Below are 17,602 nucleotides of genomic sequence, written 5' to 3'. Positions count from 1 at the left end.
TTTTCACATCGAACCAGAGACTGGATACTCGCGGGACATCGTTCGTTTTAAAGAACATAACTATGATAATACTAAGGATATTACGCAATTTTTGTCACAAGCGTGGGTTCTATGGCGACGTATAAGAAAGGCAGTGATTGTTGTATAGGGGATGAACGACTGCGAATCGAATTACTAAATGTTAGAGCGTCATCAGTACCCGAATTGATTTCTGTGGCATCGCCGATACGATACGTGAAACGGTCTCACCCTAATACATTGATTACATTACAAGGAACTATAAAACGAACAAATTTAGTACATTTGAAAGGTCTGAGACAATTTACAGTAGTCTCGCTATCAACATTAACAACAGTATGCGTTATAAATGATCTTCGAACAGAGATTCAGTTTCATATTGTACCTAGAAATATGTTCAGATGTTTTAATTGGAATGAATTTGATTGAAAACACGAACTTTAGTGTGATAATAAACTCACATGGTGCTATTTTTCTTCACCAACCTGCTATACGTCATGTGATGTCTAGGAGTGATAAATTTAATAATTTAAATTGCAACCTAAATGAACTGAAGAAGATCTATTAATTAGATTAATAATTTTGCTCAACAAATATGAAAATCACGTGTTAAACACGGAAGTACTACAAATACGTCAAAGATAACGATAGATATGTAGAACGTAGACCATATCGATTAAGTCCTGTGAGGAGGGAAACAGTTCGTTCAATTATTAAGGAATTACTTGAACATAAAATTATTCGAGAAAGAAACAGCACCAACAGAGCTGTGTACAGATGAAGACTGTGTAAGATGTAGCTGTAGTATATATGAATAAAAAGAAAAAAAAAAAAAAACTGCTGACGCGGAGAGCCGGTACCACTCTTATGAGCTCGAGACTCTGGCAGTAGTACGGACAACAAAACATTTTCGACACTATTTATACTGTCGAAAGTTTAAAATTGTAATGCTTTGAAAGCATCCAAACATAAAAAGGATTTACTTCCGTGAATTCATAGATGTAGAAACCCATCTAATGAAATATCTGTCAATATGATAAGCAAAGACATGAAATGGTTACAAATAGAACGAAGACTCGATGATTTACTTCGTCCTTTAATAAGATAGCATGAGCAGCGACCACGCAGCCGCAAACTATACACTAAGAGAAGGTGTCCTAAAGAAAATTTTAACAGATCCTGTGCTTGGCCAACATGAAGTCATTGTCGATCCTATCATCATTTCAGGGGAGTATAGTAAATTCATTTAAATGAAACTAATATTTTTCGGATGTACGCGTGCTTTAATTTTGTTAAAATTACAGGCTCCCGACGTTTCGGTTACTTTTCAGCAACCGTGATCATGGGCAGACGAGATTTAATAAATTCATTTCACATCGCATTACATCACCCAGGATGGGAGAGAACTCTTCAAAAAATAAAAGACATATGTTTTTGATAAAATGAGTACTTTAATCGGAAGATTTGTTGAAAATTTTATAATTTGCAGAACATCAAAAAAAACGTCAGGTAGCAACAAGTACGACTTCATCCAATCCAGAAACCCACGGCAGCATTTCAAGTAGTACATATGGACATTACCTGGAAATTAGGAACTAGGAGTAGTGAAGGATCAGTCTCGCAGCCTTGAAACGATTAGTACTTTGGGAGCAAGATACATTCAATCGCACCAGGAATAAGCCGAGCTAAAGGACAGCTTGAAAGTATCATGAGCACTTTAAAAAATGCCCTAACTATTATAAAAATTACACTACCGAAAACTGGCAGACTGCTCTTGAAGCATTGCAACTCTCGTTTAATTGCACGCCTCATAGAGTTACTGGAGTTGCACCTCTAACTCTTCTCACTCGTCGGCAGCATTGTGTGCCATCGGAACTATTAAGGTTAATTGATTTTGAGAATGAATTTATAAATTTTGATGTATTGGAGGAATATGTGCAACAGAAAATGTTGGCTTCGGCGAAATATGATAAACAGAGTTTTGAAAAAAAAGCAAGGGTAAGCTACGTTCATTTAAAAGAGGTGACGATGCACTAATCAAAACTAATCCTCGTCAACAAACTTCTTTGGATCTGAAAAATACTGAACCATACGAAATATACAAAATATTGGAACATGATCGTTACATGCTAAAACGTGTAACCGGTAGAGGCCGCCCGCGTAAGTTAGCTCATGATCAATTACGTCCAGCACCAAATCCAGCAGCAGCAGGAACCGTGTCGGCGGATCAGATTGATGATCCTCCACATTACGACAGTCCATTAAATGTTGAAGCTTCTAAAAATTTAGAAGTTGAATCCAATGAACGATCAATAAACTTGGTCCAACATTCATTGCTTAGTAAAGTATCAATTTATTGACAATTGTCTTTATCAAAAGATCTCTCAAGTTGAGGAACTTGACATGAGGTCAATAAAAAAAAAAAAAAAAATAATAATAATTTTAGAACCTGTACTAAAATATTACCTTTCTTCAAATCTTTTAGAGCCTCTGTGGACCACGGACAAAAGTCCTAGACCACAGCATCGACCTACCTCAATCCCTTAGAGCCCCTGTGGACCACGGCGTACAAGACCGCCCAGACCACAGCAACATCATAAAATCAATATCCTCTGTGGACCACGGATAAAAGTCCCAGACCACAGCATCGACCTACCTCAATCCCTTAGAGCCCCTGTGGACCACGGCGTACAAGACCGCCCAGACCACAGCAACATCATAAAATCAATATCCTCTGTGGACCACGGCGTACGAGACCGCCCAGACCACAGCATCGACCTACCTTAATCCCTTAGAGCCCCTGTGGACCACGGCGTACGAGACCGCCCAGACCACAGCAACATCATAAAATCAATATTCTCTGTGGACCACGGACAAAAGTCCCAGACCACAGCAACATCATAAAATCAATATCCTCTGTGGACCACGGCGTACGAGACCGCCCAGACCACAGCATCGACCTACCTCAATCCCTTAGAGCCCCTGTGGACCACGGCGTACGAGACCGCCCAGACCACAGCAACATCATAAAATCAATATCCTCTGTGGACCACGGACGAAAGTCCCAGACCACAGCATCGACCTACCTCAATCCCTTAGAGCCCCTGTGGACCACGGCGTACAAGACCGCCCAGACCACAGCAACAAACCCACTTCAATAAAAGTAAGCAAAGATGCGTGGAGCATTTTGCGTAAAAAAAAAAAAAAAAACACAAACACAGGTTCAGAGAATCCAAGTGATCTCTTTAATACAGCGTATGTTGATACGTTGATATATCACAACAAAGTAAAACTGGTGCAGGGCACGCACCAGGCCGCAGAATGGCCGTGTCGGCGCAACGACATTTAACAAACCATTATAAAGGGTAGTTATTTCATATGTATAGTTGTTTCATATGTATTTCACTTTAGAGGGTAGATGTGACATAAACAATGTCAAGGCGTTAGTAATAACTTTAACAAAATTATTTTATAGATCGTCGTACGATTTGTATTGAAGGAAAGTAAATGACAATTCGTATCGTGATTTGTAATATGTAAAGATAAGTTATTTTGTGAGTTTTAGTAAAACACAAACTTAAACAGTAACCATTTTGTAATCAATGTTATTCAATTATGATTTCTTTAAATTTTAAATGGCAATATAAAGTTTAGTTGGTTTAATAATTGATTACGAAAACATTTTGTAATAATTACTGTTTATTTGAATTACTACGAATAATCTTTGTAAGTTATTATTTAAAATTAAGAGTAAATGTAATGACTCCACGAAAACCATTTATATTCGGAGACATCTGTGGCGAGGACACGGTGGTGTGAGAGCTATCCAGGAGAAATTACTAAGTGTTAGTTAAAGTTGAAAATAAAGTGGTGTGAGTAAGTGAGAGTGCTTTATTGGTGAAAATGGATAACCTGATAGGTGGAAATAGTGTTATGTGACGATAACATCGCTGACGTCACAGCTCCTAATAATCAACTTGGACATGGCTCTTCGACATATATATATTATAAAATATATAATATTTGTTATATCGAAAATAAAAATGTTTTGATTATAACAAATATATATTTTTAATTAATTAAAAAAGATTGTCTTCTTATCCAACTACAATTTTTGCATTGCTCAGTACCAGGGGCTCATAAAAGCGCAGGAAGTCCCCTTGCATTTAATCGATAGTCCACGGGTTCACTTGCACTTATTTAGACTAGTAGGAACCGCTAAAAGTCGCTAAAATTAGTATAGACTAGTCAGCATTATATATAATTAAAGACTTTAGTTAGCTGTGAGAGAAGCGTAATTATTTTTGTTGTAATATGGATATCAAAAAAAAAACAGTTTTCTTTAGACCACAAGACTGGTAAAACTTCTTTTGCTCCATTTATATGTTTATATATGTATAATACAGACATGTATGTACATTTAAATTTTGTTCAAATATTTTAATTAATTATGGCTTATGATTGATAAATTATTTTATTTATTTATTTCTTTTTATTTTGTTATTTTCATAATATTAATCATCGGATACATCTGTAATTACTGTGGTTGATTGTAATATGTTTTTTCTAGAATAAGGGACTTGTTGGTTTTAAATCACTACATATATTATTTTTTGAACTTGATGAATGCAATTAAAAGAATAAACTTTTAAGAAAGAATATATAGAGTACCATATTTATAATAAAAAGCAATAAAAAACTCTTAAGAGTTCACAATAAACGAATTTGATAACCGCTTTGAAAATAGTTAACGGTTAATAACAAACATTAATGACAGTTCTTCTGAAACTATACAGTTGCAACAGATTTGAGGTTATGGACGTTTGTTTGCCAAGAAAAGATTTGTTTGTATGTTGTATTGGAAAATTATTTGTTACTTTTTAATTCTAAATTTATTTTGTTTATCCCATTTTATTATTTTAGACAACAAAAGATAGCCACAAGTAAAATGTCTTTTTATGTTGAATTAGTTATTTATTATTGCATAAAACTGGTAGGTGCATGGACGATGACTTGGCCATTGCTTTATTCAATTACGAGGACGAAGACATTTAAAATTGATATTATTACTATTTCCTTGAAGATTTTTTTTGTAGCTATTCTATAATTCTACATATAACCTAACTTTAGTTTAATAATAAAGTAGAAAATATTGATTGATTTATTGAGAAAATTTTACTGGTTTAAATGAGAGTATAACGAATTTTCCTAATTATTCTATTATATTTCAAAAATGTCTTTTATTTTTAAATTTTTGAAATTAATCATATTAAAGGTACTCTCCAAAAAAAGGAGTTACATCTCAAACTTCTGGGTCCTCTTAAAAGGAATTTCGGAGCCATTATTTCGTTAAATACATGAGAGTCTTCGCACCTGAGCTGAGCATTCTTTCCCTTTTACAAGGACAGCTTAATTTGATGATAAAACTATCACTGATGGCAAGCTGATGTCAAAGTGAAAGTATGTTGTTGGGCGTCGTTGATTTCAGAAATTCACATCCTTGTCCATTTTGGTCGTCTGGTACTGGTGTAACAAGTTTTTAGGCAAACTTAATTGTAAATAAAATAAAAGTAAAATTTAATTAAAATTTTAACAGGTATGCCGTTTCTGAATATATATTTTTTACTTTTTATACATTTTTTTTATACAAATTCATATTTATTATTTAAAAGTAAATATATAAATATTTCAGCGTCCTCTCAAAATAACACCAATATTAGTAAGCTGTTGATTAAATATAAATTTTGAGTACCCAAAAAAATAAGAGAAATATGTGAAAAAAAAACGTATCTGATTTCTATATATGTCTGTATAAGAAATATTAGATCTGGATTAAATGTTAAGTTGCTAAAATAGTTTATACCTATAATCCGAAGCACAAAATCTATACTTATTTTTGAAATTTTGTTTTTTATATAACGATTTATAAATAAAATATTAATTTCTTTCTGCTTACCAGTATTTACGTTTACATTTTCTGAATAATAAATCCTTCACGGTTGAATCATTGAATATAATTAAATGTAGTTAAAGTCACGTACATAAAATTAAACCGTTTTAAAATATATTTTTATAGTCAAGTGCAGATAGTCGATAGTAATCAATGTATTGCCGTCACAGCCGTCGAAACAACAGACGTCACAGGAGATGGAGTTGATTCGCCTGATCCGTCAGGAGATGGCGAGTTTCAACGCGCGCTTCTCGGTGCTTGAGGGGAGGATTTTACGTCCCCCCATAGCTGCAGACCAACGTAGCACATCGGCGACGATATATGCGGCCAAAGCCGCAGTGCCCCGTTCTGACCAAGTGACTGTTGCCACACAAAAGATGACTGCTCCAACTGCCGCCTCGCAAAAGGAAACTGCGGGGCCTAAATCGAATAGGCAGTTAAAAAAAGAGGCCAAACTGGCCAAAAAGGCAGGTGATACGGCTCCGCGTGTACAAACTGTTAGGTCAGGAACGCGCGAACCCTCCACTAGAGCTGAGGCGGAGTGGATAGTTGCGGGCGCCGCCAAAAAACGTAAAACGGCTCGCCAGAGGGCCAAAAAGCAGGCCCAGAAGGAAAAAGCGGCGGACAAGTGCCAGACCGCGAGGCTCAGTATACCCCGCTCTACAGCAGTGGTTCTCACTCTGAAGCCAGGGGCGGAGGAGAGGGGCCTCACATATGCCGGGATCCTGGCAAAAGCGAAAGCTGAGATTTCGCTTAGTGATCTCGGTATAACGGGTCTCCGGTGCAAAACAACTGCTACCGGCGGTCGCCTACTGGAGATATCGGGATCTTCTAGTGGTCCCAAAGCAGATGCCCTCGCTGATAGACTTAGGGTGTCTCTAGGCTCGGATGATGTAAGAGTGTCCAGGCCAACCAAGTGCGCAGATCTGCGCATTTCAGGCCTGGATGATTCTGTCACGCAAGAAGAGGTCACCGCTGCCGTCTCCAAGCTGGGAGGATGCCCGCCGGATCAAATAAAAACGGGCATGATACGCCGGGGTGTATCCGGTCTCGGGACAATTCTTGTCAGCTGTCCCGTAGCGGCGGCCAAAAAGATAAAAGAAAAACGGCTTCTAGTTGGATGGGTCTCAGCGCAGGTCGTGCTCCTAGCTCCAAAGCCATACCGGTGTTATCGCTGTTTAGAAGAAGGACATGCAGGGGCACGCTGTACCGCTGGGGTAGACCGCAGCCAAATGTGCTTCCGCTGCGGTCAGCCCGGTCATAAAGTTGGCACTTGCACTGCCACGCCGCACTGTGTCATCTGTGCGACATCTGGCAAACCAGCCGACCACCAGACTGGGTCAAAGGCCTGTGCCCGGCCCAAGAAGAACAATACTAGGAGTCAACCGGCTCATCCACCGGCTAGTATCTCGGATAGGACCAAGAAGGCAACCAGCTCCTCCCAACCGGTTCACCCGCCGGTTGCGGCAGTACATTCGCCGAGAGTCAGGGAGGAGACAACCGCCATGGACACACAATAATGGCCCTACGTCATCTCCTCCAAGCCAACATAAACCACTGTGCCAGGGCTCAGGATCTCTTGCTCCAGAGTATGGCGCAGTGGTCGATCGATGTGGCAGTTGTCGCTGAACCTTACATTGTGCCACCTAGGGATGACTGGGTGTGCGATACGAACTGTTCGGTGGCGCTGATTATGAGGTCTGCCGCCAACACCTCTCCTTTCGAGGCGGTCATCCGAGGACGGGGTTATGTCGCGGCAATGTGGGAAAAAGTTATGGTTGTGGGGGTGTACTTTGCCCCCAGCCATTCTCTCGCCGACATGGAGGATATCATCCTGGAGTTGGGCACGGTAATCAATCGCAGCCGTCCTTGTCCCGTGATTGTCCTAGGGGACTTCAATGCCAAATCTACGGCTTGGGGTTCCCCAGCTACGAATGCGCGGGGTGAGTTAGTGGAAGAGTGGGCAGTCGAGCAGGGCCTGCTTCTCTTGAACCGAGGCTCCGTGCAGACGTGCGTGCGACAGCGGGGTGGGTCTATAGTGGATCTTTCATTCGCTAGCCCCGATCTTGCGCGCACTGTCCACGACTGGCGCGTCCTAGAGGAGGTAGAGACGCTGTCCGATCATCGATATATTCGATTTAGCGTCTCCACCCAGACCTCGGTTGGGCCGGTTCAAGCGGCTCCGGTGGGCATTGGAGATGGTCCGCGTTGGGCGTTGAAGCGGCTGGACAGGGAGGCTCTTCTCGAGGCTTCTATCGTGAAGGCTTGGCTGGACTATCCAGACAGGCCAACCAACATCAACGAGGAGGCGGAGTGGTTCCGGGAGAGCATGTCGCATATCTGCGACGCTGGTATGCCCCGAGTTCGGCCTTTACCATCCAGGCGTCAAGTGTACTGGTGGTCGCAGTCGATTGCACAGTTGCGCATCGCTTGTACGCAGGTAAAACGTCGGTACGCGAGGTTCCGAAGAAGAAGACGCCGTGGTCCCTTTACAGCGACGGCAGAACAGGAAGAGGCGGAACTATACAACCGCTATAGAGAGGCGAAGAAAGCCCTTCAGCTAGCCATTGTCCAGGCAAAGACCCAGGCCAACAAAGTGCTGTTGGAGACTCTGGATCGAGAGCCGTGGGGACGCCCCTACCTCATGGTACGGGGCAAGTTGCGTCGATGGGCTCCCCCATTGTCCCGAAGTCTCCAACCACAGCTTCTGGAGGAGGTGATTTCTGCGTTGTTTCCGTCGAGACCACGACACACACCACCGGTTATGGTTTCACCTCACAATCTGCCCGACGCGGAAGATGGTATTGAGCATGACGTGCCCGAAGTGACCCGGGTAGAGTTGAGAGTGGCGGTGTCCCGCATCAGGAACACCGCCCCAGGACCCGACGGCATTCCAGGCCGTGCTTGGGTCCTAGTCATGAAGGCTCTCGGGCCCGTCTAGCGAGGCTCTTAACCGCATGTTTGGAGCGGGGCCAGTTTCCCAGCCGGTGGAAGACAGGAAAGCTGGTCCTACTTAAAAAGGAGGGGCGCCCCGCAGACTCACCATCTGCGTATAGGCCAATCGTGTTGCTGGATGAAGTGTGTAAGATCTTTGAGCGAATCATCGCCAGTCGCCTCGTCCAGCACATGACAAGGGTGGGACCGGATTTGGCGGACAACCAATATGGTTTTCGCCAGGGGCGCTCCACAGTGGATGCGATCATGCGCGTGAAGACCCTCGCGGAGGAGGCAGTCGCTCGAGGTGAGGTGGTCATGGCGGTGTCGCTCGACATCGCCAATGCTTTTAACACTTTGCCCTGGAACACCATACGAGAGGCACTGCGGTACCATGCGGTGCCGCGTTACCTACAACGCATTGTCGAGGCATATTTGTCAGAACGATCTGTGGTGTACCCGGGTCGAGAAGAATGGGGTCGGCGAGAGACGTCGTGCGGCGTTCCGCAGGGTTCGGTGTTGGGGCCGCTACTGTGGAATGTAGGGTACGACTGGGCTCTACGCGGTGCGCTTCTTCATGGTGTCGGCGTCATTTGTTATGCCGACGATACGCTAGTTACAGCGCGTGGAAAGTCGTACCGTCAAGCGGCCATACGTGCAACTGCTGGTGTCGCGCATGTCGTGGGAAGAATACGGCGGCTGGGCTTAGAGGTGGCATTGCACAAGTCTGAGGCCATCTGTTTCCATGGGCCAAGGATGAAGCCGCCTTCGAGGTCCAGCATCACAGTAGGCGGAGTCTCCATCGCTGTCGAGTCGACAATGAAGTACCTTGGACTAATCCTCGATAGTCGGTGGAACTTCGGGCCGCACTTTACACGGCTTGCCCCTAGGTTGTTGGTCACCGCTTCTGCACTCTCGCGCTTGCTGCCCAACCTGGGGGGGCCCGAATGCTCATGCCGGAGACTCTACATGGGGGTCTTACGGTCGATGGCTCTATACGCTGCGCCCGTGTGGGCAGAGGCCCTGACGGCCCGCAACGTCGCTGCCCTGCGAAGGCCGCAGCGCGTGATGGCTATTAGGGTCATAAGAGGGTACCGTACAACCTCCTTTGAGGCAGCGAGCCTCCTAGCCGGATCCCCCCCCTGGGACCTCGAAGCAAAGCTCCTCACGTCGCTCTATTGGTGGCGCGTAGAGGCGGTCGAGCGAGGCGAACGCCTGATGCCTCGACAGATTGAAGCACGGAGGGCGGAGCTCCGCCAGGTCCTAGTGGCAGAGTGGCAGACGCGCTTAGCGCAACCCACGGCCGGTCACGCCGCTGTAGCGGCGGTAAGGCCTGTTCTCGAGAGGTGGCTCAATAGGAGCCACGGCGCCCTCAGCTTCCGGCTGACGCAGGTATTCACCGGACACGGGTGTTTCGGGAAGTACCTTTGTCGTATAGGCCGGGAGCAGACGTCCCAGTGCCACCATTGTGGTGACGGCCGCAATGATACGGCGCTGCATACGTTGGCGGAGTGCCCAGCTTGGGCCGAGCAGCGCCGTGACTTGGTCGCGGCTATAGGTGATGCGGGAAATCTCTCGCTTCCGACTGTAGTGTCTGCTATGGTAGGGAGCGAGTCAGCGTGGTGTGCCGTCGCCACCTTTTGCGAGGCTGTGATGCTCGCAAAGGAGGCGGCGGAAAGAGAGAGAGAGGCTGCCTTCTCTCTCCCCTCCCGCAGCAGACGCATTGGGCGCCGAAGGGTGGCCGAATTCCGGCCACCGTAAAGCGCGGCCTGTGGACGACAGATTCGGGGCATCGTGTCGTCCGAACAGTTGCAGGCTTCGAGGCGGCGGCGTGTGTCCCGCGCGCGCCTCATAGTTGAGTCCTGTGGCCGGGTGACGGCCGCAGAGCGGCTGACGGGGCCCACCTGACCATCTGGTGGGTCAATACTTGTCGGGGGGGTGGCGACGAATGCTTTGGCGATACCCGCCCCTTTGACATACGGGTACATGAGGAACACGGGTTGGTTTTTAGTCAGTAAGAGTCTGACAGTCCCCTTCGCCCTTCCCCGAGGGCGACGGGGCTCCATGAGGATTTTCCAACCCGAAACCAAAAAAAAAAAAAAAAAAAATGTATACAGATAAATAACAAATGGGATTTTTTTATAAAATTATTTACTTTAATAAAACAAAAGAGGTTAAGTTAGATAAAAATTTAAACAAGTTTTAGACATTCCATAACGTTAGGTATAGTTATCGCTTTTATGTTTACAAAGCAATCTTAGCAAGTTCAGTTTCTTTTCAATTGTCTTTGAAAACTCCAGTTCGTATAGAGTTCACAGATTTATAAGTAGAATTTCATTCAGACCTCTCTCATGGTCCGAATATATGGACTTCTGGAGAACGGATATACATACTTTCATTTTAACAACCCATTAATAAGAGACATATCGCCAAGTTGTTGGCTACCATAATATTAGTAGGTTTTTGATCAGCGGCTCTTCCAAAATTATTGTAGGCGTGATACTTGCCATGCGCTATGTCTATTAAGCCCAACTCGACTCTGCCCAACTTGCTTACATCAAGAGTTGGGCAGATATGATTTCTGCCGTTCTTGGCGTTGCTACAATGTGCTACGGCGACGTGTCCGTGTCCAGCGAGCAGCGCTACGCGATATAAAGCGCGGTGCAGCGCTCCTTGTTGTTGTACTTTCGCCGCTTCATTTTTACGCGTTGTCAGAATCTTTGTTGCTAGACGGTAATCCTTAAGAGCTATAACAAGTTTGTAATTGAATAATAAATTGAATTCGGCAATCGTATCCACCTGTCACTCCACAGTCGTAGTGCTTCTTTTTGATCTTCAGCTGTTGTATTTTCTGTGCTAATCTCCCTCTTACCGTATTTAAGGATTGATATCATATGTTCAATAACAGCTAGCATTGTGTTTAATCTATCCATGACTTCTTTGGGTTTGCCTACGTATCTCGGCAGCTCAGCGATAAGAAAACGCAACGAAAACGGTACCAAGGACTAGGTTCGAATCTCGTATGCCTCTGGATAAAACTTTCAGGAAATATCCGGTTTAGTAAAATCTCCAAACAGTTCGGTTTCTTTCAGAAATGGTTCGTACAAATCGATGGGACAGCAAAACGTCTGTCAGCCACAGTTGTAGCGAATGATGACTTTGCTTCGTCGGTCTATGCATACGACCAGCGCCCTGACCCTCAGCACTATGTAATAAAGCGTTAAATTTGTCCGCAACCTTCAAGTACCCTGTCCTTAAAAGCTCTCGAAGCCCTTTATCATCCCTACTCAAGTGCTCTGTTCCGACTAAACCTCGGCAACTAGCTGAACTAATACCAAGATACTTCACAGCGATCTCTTCAAGTACGTGCCACTTCCTCTTTTAGAACTAATCCGGGCATAGTCAATGCTGCCCTTTCAAAAAGGGATAATCCTTCCGGTGACCTATTCCAGCTTCTGATTCCCCGAGAATTACCCATTCAATCATTTCTGAAGGAAATGTTCCTGTTTTGACAAAAAATTGTACATAAACTTTCATTACATTATATCTTCCCTATTGTTCTACAAGATTTTTTTAACCCTTTAGATGCCTTTAATTAATCGTCACCTTGTTCCTTCCAAACTATCATATACTCTTGAAATAAAGTTTCTTACAGTACATTTATACTGCAATTTTAGGTTGTACTATAAAACGAAAGATTTTTTTAACCAAATTTGTTTTCTTATACCTTACATTATTTATAAGCTCGGGCCATCTAAACGCATCCCATTACTATCTAACCAATGCTGGACTTTTTTTTTATATAAATTTTAATTAATATTCAAAATATTGAGTAACCATTCCCTATCTTCTGTTTCAAAGGTAGTGCCACCCACCTTTCTCTAGTTCGTATGCACAATCGCCTGTTGATTGTCAGATGCATTTATAACTGTTCCATGTTATGTGCTCCTGGTACAGTTGCATCTATTAGAGTTGAAAAAATATTTTTTTTATATTTGCAGAGTGATTTAATTAATTTCATTCATTGCACAAATTAACTAAAAAAGTAAAGGCAGTTCTATATTGTAGGATATTAAAATTAATGTATTAATTTTGGTTTTAGAACTCAAAAAATATAGAAGGAATAATTATAATAATTTCTACTGTTATACTAAACTTAGTTTTTGTTCGCAACTTCATCCCTGTGAACTTCAGGATTGCAAATGATGCAAATTGCAAATGCTGACCGGCAAACCCATTCCCTGACAGGTTTAACTGAATTTATTTAGAATTTTCATTGCTGATCTTGGACTATGCTGATGATATATGAAACAAATATTTTTCGAATGCTACATACATACATTGTTCTTAAAATTATTTGCATTTTGCAGAAAGCTGTGCTGAGTTAAAAATAATTTGGTCTTTATTTGCTAACAAAAATAGGAACGTATCAATTTTGATTGCAGGTTTGTAAATTTTTCACAAATTTTACTAATTTTGTATTTATTTATTTGTCCTAATATTTTTTTTAAATTTAATCTTTTCTGCATGTATCTTCAAACTAGGATGAAACTGTACTAGGAACTCATAAAATTAAGGAGTTTGTATCCATAATGAAAAATAATTGGAATTTCGATGTTTACTGAATGCAGCCAAAGTGCAACAAAAATGTTTACTCGTTTTTGTGAAGGCAATGATGGATAAATAAATAAGAAAGAATAAAGAAACTTATGAGCAAAAAACAATTCATTCCGTATAACCTAAATCTGCGTTGCAACGCTACCAGGAGTTCATAAAATCTAAAGAGTTAGTTGATTTATGATTGTATCGAAATTGTGCACAGACAAAGTTGTTGAAAAAGCAATATCGCAGACTTTTACTTCCAATTCAGAAAAATATTTTTAACATGGGGATACGCCTGTTTTTTTATATAATAACTGTGTACGAAATAAAGTTTTACATATTTTCTTGTCATACAATAAACTTTACTAATTTATATAAAATTTAATAAATACATAATTTAAATTGGTTGTTATCTTCTTAGGTTTATAAAGTTCTAATAGTAGAAATTTTGTAGTCTCAGTTATAGTCAATACTTGCGAAAGGAACTACAGTGGCCGGACTCAGGTAACTTTTACTCAGTCACTGACTTACTTTCCTTGTTGTTTGTTGGACACGACGTAGAGGTCGATGTTAATAAAATAGGTTGTCGCCAATCAGAGCTTTATTTTGACGTCACGCGTGGTCATGGAAAGTGTATAGTGCTTAGTCTCTTATTGATTTAAAACGAAATGTCTTCCTGGCCTTTCATGCTGCCTTGGTAACTGGTAAAACAGACTTTGTGATGTTTTTTAGTAAGTAAGTTTTTTTAATATATATATATATATATATATATATATATATATATATATATATATATACATATGGATCTGTTTTGACTTCGATTGGTGTGGATTTGAGGAGAATGTTGTTAATCCACAAAAAAAAAAAACAAATAATAAAAGTTTCTGCTGTCACCCACCTTGGGGATAGGATGGCCATTGGTTACTTTCCACGAAAAAGGATCTTTACTAGTAGCAATTAGTCTATGAAATCTTTTCAGGAATTTGAGTGGTTTGCTGAAAGAGCAATCGTTTTATCGTCATCGTCCACTACATAATTGATATGAAACGCTATGATGAAATGAAGAATGAATATAATAAATCTTAAAATTAAACAACCTCATTTATTCAAATAAATATCATTTATAATTTCGATTTAAGCCAATAATAAATAAGATGAATGTAACTTTTTATAACATATAAATTACTCAATAGCGTTTGTAAAAACTTTAAAACATAACAATTTTAGAAAAAAAAAATATCTTCTTGTCTTCTTCTTTCCGGTTATAAATAATTAACAGTTGTCCATAAAAATCAAAAATTAGCTGCTTGAAAATTTTAAATTGCATAATATTTACAATTTAAGAAAAAAAAAATCTTTATAAATATTATATAGAATTTTAATTAATTGAAAGTTTAATTGAATTTCAAAAGTAACAAACAACAAAGAAACGGCGGCATCAACAACTATCTATCTATCCACCTATAGAACCACTATGCATCTATACCAGGAACACATAACATTAAAGAGTTATGACTGTATTCATAGATTTTGTGCATGATGGTAGAAGGTTCACCCCAGGGCAGTAGCAAGTAAATAATGTTTCAGAGAAGGTACAAAATACCTGATTACCTCTTTTCCCGTTATTTATAGGTTTTATAGTAAGAAAGTAAATCTACCTGACTTTAAAAATCACAAGTCAAGTATGATATATATGATAAGTGTGATATTAACAAAATGCATTTGAGTTGCCGAGAACGTAATCGAGACAGTATCTAATATCTCTAATAATAAATTTTCGTTTGGAATTCTATCTTCTGTGCTTAAAACATTGTTGAATTATTTATTTATAAAAAAGTCCTGTTTGTTCAAACCCTCATAATTGAAGAAGGGCAGAAATGATTTTCATAGTTATATTTGTTTCAGTCTCGAATAGCAGACTAACTATCAAAAACATTGTAAAACTTATCAAAAACTAAAATCAAAGAAAAATATATTTTTTTAGAAAATAACCTGAGTTTTGTAACTGTAATTTTTAATAAATACTATTTTTAACTTAAACTATTCCTCAAATTAAATAAATAATTTTATTAAATATTTCGAATCTACAACATATAGCCGCTATATAGAGAACTGGAGTACTTACTTAAAAAATTTATAGTAAAATCATTAATAAAACACTACAGCTAAAGATAACTACATAAGTATAAGTAAAATAGGTTTCTAGTTTTTTTATATGCAGAAAATTTTATGTTTGAATCAGATTTTATATATTGACATGGTTATTTTATAACATCTCATACTCATGTGTTCCTAGTACACCAGATATAAATTTATCTTGCGTTCAATACATTCGAATTATGGGCGGGGGCGTGATAAAATTGTTTGGTTTGCTTTCTCTTTCAATAAGCAAACTGGATACGTTGACGTAGAAAACAAGTGACGTGAATTTGTGATGAAAATCAACATGATAATTTTTTATCCAAATTTATTCATAACAAATGTATATATATATATACATGTATATATATACATGTATATATATATATATATATATACATTTGTTTGATTGGCCGTCTCCTAGAAGAATTCATTTATGAAATTGTCAAATTTATTATGAGTGCACATCGTAGGGAGATCGAAGAAAGATTGTATAAAAAAAATAATAATTAATTTATGAACATTTTTATCCAATTACTTACTAGTTTATATTGAAATTTTAGTACGACTACATTTTTATAATTATAATTTAATTTAATACATAGTTTAAAATAGTATGTCTAATATGTCATTATTTAGGACTTGCAACAAAAACAGTAATTGAAAGCAATCCCATGAAGAAATTTACAATTGCTTTGATTGTAGTACAATGTACTTTTATATATAAATGTAAAACTGATATCTTCAAAGTTTATGATCTCCTAATAATAGGAATTCATAGTCTCAATTTCGCTCAATACTTTAGAATCTACAGCGCATGAGCAAATTCTACTTTTACTTTCACTCAGGATGACGTCGACAACGTGTATTAAATTTTAAATAAATAAATAAATTGTAGTGTATAGAAATCCTATGGAGACACGAAATGTAAGAAAGGTTCGTGGAACATTGCGGTAAATACTATACAGTAAATAACACCAACAAATCAAGTTAATATAAAATATTTTAAACAGACAAAAAAAATAAAACAAAATAAGGCATCTATTACATTTTGGAAGCATTTATGATTTACATGTAACTTTATTTTTATTATTAAGTATAAAAAACTACGTATGAGGATAACATTTTTTTTCATATAATATTTTAAAAGGAAAATATTTTTTCAATACTTTCTCATATTCCGACTGTACTTGTATCTTAAACAGTAAACTGTGACTTTGTAATTAATTTATTTGGTCTTCATATTCGAAATGCCTCATAGTTCATAAAATTTTATAAATATAGTAGATCAAAATTAATAATTCCAATATAAAGCTTTTAAGTTACCAGAACGTAACTTAAAACCCTTTAAATTTTGTATACCCTCTAAACATGGCAACATCGTAGCATAAATATATCAATCATATTTTATTAATAATATATGGAACATCGGACAGCTAACACAAAATACTTATTTTAAGTACAGCCAGTAATGGTTATGCTATAAAGACTGGTTAAAATTTAATAATTCTGTTGTCTATGTTTTTTATTTTATTTTTATAAAAATTTGAAATTGTATCTGAAAAATATAATAAATAAAATAATTAATAATTAATAATATATGTATGTATTACATAATCATCAGGTTGTTTCATTATTTAGTAAAATAAATTTTCAGCAATTAATTTTATTCATTAAAAATTTTCTACAATAATTCTTTCTAATTGTTTGATAAAAAGAGAAAAATTATCATTTTATAAATAAATAAATAAATTTTTTTTTTAAATAAATCATAACCCAATTTGGCGATGCGATACTACTAGGGGTACATGATATTAAAAGAGAATGATTGCACCCAACAGATGTTTGAGGATGGACGAAGGTTGGACCAAATCTTTGATATGCTACGTACGTGTTAGCCAAACTATAAATACAATTTTAATACTTTAAGTTATCTTATGTACAAATAGAGTTTTGGTT

General features: G+C 39.0%; 1 protein-coding gene and 1 pseudogene across 2 annotated transcripts in view; both read right to left on the bottom strand.

Annotated features, from left to right (window-relative positions):
• Positions 1-17,602, bottom strand: part of LOC116777583 (forkhead box protein F1-like) — a 101,157-nt gene that overhangs the window by 9,671 nt on the left and 73,884 nt on the right. The window lies entirely within an intron of this gene.
• On the bottom strand, positions 11,094-12,380 carry LOC133319964 (trafficking protein particle complex subunit 12-like; annotated as a pseudogene).

This window comes from Danaus plexippus, chromosome Z (assembly GCF_018135715.1).
Source record: "Danaus plexippus chromosome Z, MEX_DaPlex, whole genome shotgun sequence".
NCBI lineage: Eukaryota > Metazoa > Arthropoda > Insecta > Lepidoptera > Nymphalidae > Danaus > Danaus plexippus.
This window is presented reverse-complemented; position numbering and strand designations above follow the sequence as displayed.